We start from the raw sequence: 4,394 nt of genomic DNA, 5'->3' as shown, positions 1-4,394 counted from the left end.
GGCCTCCTTGTTCACCTGATCTGAACCCCATTGAGAACCTGTGGTCCATCATCAAATGTGAGATTTACAAGGAGGGAAAACAGTACACCTCTCTGAACAGTGTCTGGGAGGCTGTGGTTGCTGCTGCACGCAATGTTGATGGTGAACAGATCAAAACACTGACAGAATCCATGGATGGCAGGCTTTTGAGTGTCCTTGCAAAGAAAGGTGGCTATATTGGTCGCTGATTTGTTTTTGTTTTGTTTTTGAATGTCAGAAATGTATATTTGTGAATGTGGAGATGTTATATTGGTGTCACTGGTAAAAATAAATAATTGAAATGGGTATATATTTGTTTCTTGTTAAGTTGCCTAATAATTATGCACAGTAATAGTCACCTGCACACACAGATATCCCCCTAAAATAGCTAAAACTAAAAACAAACTAAAAACTACTTCCAAAAACATTCAGCTTTGATATTAATGAGTTTTTTGGGTTCATTGAGAACATGGTTGTTGTTCAATAATAAAATTATTCCTCAAAAATACAACTTGCCTAATAATTCTGCACTCCCTATATAGTCAAATAATTTAAAAAAAAAAAAAAAAAGTTCATTTACCTGTTATTACCACACACCAAATCCGGTCGTTGGTACTTGCTGGCTTCTGTAGCCACTAGGTAACAAAAGCTCAACACTGCCCCTAGCATCCTGGAGCACTTCTGTTGTGTTTTGTACTAGGGGTGGGTTTTTATAATCGATTCATCGATTAAAATCGATTCTGGCTTGGATAACGTAAAATCGATTCATTAAAATCCTGAATCGATTTTTTAATATAAATTTATTTTGTCCGAAATGCCAGAATCTCTGGTGACATCTCACAAAATTTCAAGAACCACCAAACAGTAAATGAGAGCAGGTACAGGGATTCTGCACATAGACTTAAACACACAGCGCGACTCGCGGATCAGAATCAGTTAGATGTCGCCTTTCTCACAGTCGGGGCTGAAAGCCGACAGCTCGCTGATCCGGGTCCGCGCTTTGTGTTCACGCCCTTGCTGCTGTTCAATACTGAACAAATTGAAACTTTTTAAAATTATTCAAAATGCAAAATGCTTAGCCGTGTCTCTAATAAAACCGCTGTAACGTCAGAGGTAATGTTCATTAATTAATGGTTTTCTTTCGTTTTTGATGTACTGCAGAATATTTTTCTAAAATCCCAGACCAGGAAAACCACCTTCATGTTTTTCTGTGTTTTATCTTCAGCTACTTTGACACAAAGGCATCTGCTGTGATGCTCACACCTTGGATAAAGTCTTGCGAGTGTCAGCTTCCTTTTTATAGATACAAAAATATGTAAATGTTCTGATCTGAATTATATTTCTGACTGTCAAAATTTCCCAGATTTAAATCGAATCGAATCGAATCGTGGATCGAATCGATTCGGGACCTTGTGAATCGGAATTGAATCGATTCTAGAAATCAGTGACGATACCCAGCCCTATTTTGTACGTGTTTTGAGTTTTTATGTGCTTCTGAGTTTTTACGTGTTTTGGAGTTTGTACGTGCTTCAGGGTTTGTACGTGCTTCAGAGTTCATACGTGTTTTGAAGTTTGTATGTGCTTTGTCTGTAGGGGCCACCGTAAATATACTTTTATTTATTCACTCCACATAAAATGTAATAAATAAATCATATAATACAAAAATCAACTATTCACATTTCAACTTTTAACTATTTAAATTTTCAGCTTTTTCCTTTTACAAATTTAAAGTGAAACAACACAAAACACTGCAAACCACAACACAATTAAATATAAATTATAATATGAAAACAAAAAGAACATGCATATTCTCTGTCATATGGGCCTGCATGAATAAACTTTCTGAATCCTTTATCATCTGCAACTGAAAATAGTTGTGGATGATTACTATACCTTTCTAATGTGACGTTGTTGTCCCTGGCTCTTTCTCTGTCTCTCCCTCCCGCTCTGTTCCTGTGCTACTGAGTGTAACTGCCACCCCTCCCCCCTTCCCAGCGTAAAGCACAAGGCTCGCATGCGGAGTGAAGCGGAAAAAAGTGCGAGAGAGAGTGAGAGAAAGAAAAAAAAAACCATGGCTCGCGATAAGGAGCCGGCTCGCGTCGTTCAAGTCAAAGGGCCGGCTCTAAGAGCCATTTCATTCGCGACCGACCCATCACTAATTTCGGACCCTCTGCAAGTCTGCTGATCGGCTTCTATCACATCTGGCTGCTTTAAACCCTGATTCCAACCGTACTCCGCTGGCTCACTGACAGTCCTGTGAGAGGAGATGTGAACACTGCTCTGTGCACCATCACTGAATCCACTGAGTTCATGTACTCCAACCTCACAGTAATTCTGGAAGCACTTGGGTTTAGGATCAAGGATACAGGTTTAGGAAGTCTCCCATGGAGAGGAAGGCTGAAGCCAAAATCAGGAATCCCTGGAAGGGTGATAGTTGGTTAACTAACAAAAGGTGAAGAAGGGTGTCATGAGAAACAAGTAACGGATGAAGTAGAGCAACGTGCATATAGCTGAGGCTCTAGAAACAAAGGCTCACGGCTCTGGACATGGAACTTATCCACACGGGCTAACACAATGCTGTTCACACGGGAACAGAGAAATATATAAAGTGCAATTCTGATTGACACTCAGGACACAACCACGACTCTGTGTACACCTAAGAGGCTGACATGCAGACCAACAATGCTGAATCTAGAACCTTCTCCCCGTGAACATGGAGCCAGATGTGTTTGACGCATCTCAAACACAACCTCACCTGAGTCAGAAACCACATCAGATGATCGAGTTCTACCATCTGTCCACTAGATGGAGATGACTGACAAAGATATCAGCACAGGTCTGAAAGCATGCGTGGATCTCACACAAATGCACACAGACAGTTTATTAGGCACATCTGTTCAACTGTATGTTAAAGCAAAAATGTAATTAGTCTGACATGGCAGCACCTCCTGGTTCAGGACCGCCTGCTGGAGTTCAGACTGAGGGATATTCAGGCTCAGAGCCTTTCTCTTCGTTTAACATGATCAGCACACAGACAGGATTTACCTCAGTGTGACAGGAAGGCTTTTATGCTTTCTGTTTGGTGAAGTCACCTGATTAAACACGTCACCTGTTCACGTCAGTGATGCCTGTTTGAGTTCATCACAGTGTAGACCAGGCTTGTAAAACATACAGCCCAGGGACCAGAAACGGCCCGGCAAAGATTTCAATCACTTTATGGCTTTGAAAAGTGTGAACAGAGATCTTCATAAGTTTTAAAGCTATTCCTACTGATACAGATCAGTGCCCATTCATGCTACAGCAAAGTAATGAAGTTGTATCTATCCATCCATTATCTTCTGCTTTTCCTTGTCAGGGTTGGTGAGAGATGGGGGTACACTCTGAACAGCCTGAAGTTACAGATTTCTGTGATTTTACACTTTCACTTCTTAAAATAAGCAAAGAGTTGAGCTTTTCATTTTTTATTTAATCTCAGGGATTAAATGTGTAGTTAAACGTCTGTGCACTGGCAGAAAGAATGTTTCACTGGTCCGGCCCACATAAGATCAGAATGGGCTGGATGTGGCCCGCCGTGTAAAATGACACAAGTTTACGTATATGTATGGGGACCTCCAGAGCCTTTCCAACGGCTGCGGACCTGGAGGAAAGCAGTGTAGTGGAAACGACACACTCTTCACTAGTTAAAAGCTTTCTTCTTTGTGAATGAGCGATACATGTTTTTATTAAACATTTGAACATAATACTACACAAACTCTCGTATAAGATATAAAGTCAGATACATGTTTTGAAATGACGCGTAGAGCAGCTACAAAAAAACTGATGTACAAACAGAGCGCTGCGGTCAGCGAAAGTTTGGGTGGGTCCTTCGCTCCAGCTAGCGGTCAGCGCAGCGCGTGCCGTGTCCTGAGAGGGCCTTTAGACGTTTTTAGTAAGGCTGTGTGCTGGTGAGCCTCACAGCTTCCTCGTGTTGTTTCAGTGTTCCTGCTTTTATGGCGTGCGTGTGTTGGGGGATGTCTGAGTGCTCTAAATATTAATGGTAAATATAGTTCTCTGCAGCTAAGTGAAAACACTGCTGACCAAAGGGTTAAAAATAAAGGTGCATTATACTTTTCGGGTGTTCCTTTAACCGTGTCTCATTAACACCGTTTGTAAAAATTTAGAGGACTTCACACTTTAAACATCATATTGTTCCAGTCCCACCCTGATAGGACTGTGAATATACTGTGTGAGTGTGTGTCTCTGTGTGTGTAGGTGTTTTGTCTGTGTGTGTCTGTGTGTATGTACCTGTGTGTAAGTGTGCGTGTTTGTGGTTTGCGGAAACAGCAGCAAGGTGGGAGCGCCCTTCTCTGTCCCCGCCCCCCTCAGTGTCCCCGCCC

The sequence above is a fragment of the Simochromis diagramma genome, unplaced genomic scaffold (assembly GCF_900408965.1).
Source record: "Simochromis diagramma unplaced genomic scaffold, fSimDia1.1 OVJJ01000802.1, whole genome shotgun sequence".
Taxonomy (NCBI): Eukaryota; Metazoa; Chordata; class Actinopteri; order Cichliformes; family Cichlidae; genus Simochromis; species Simochromis diagramma.
Note: the sequence above shows the minus strand (reverse complement) of the source record.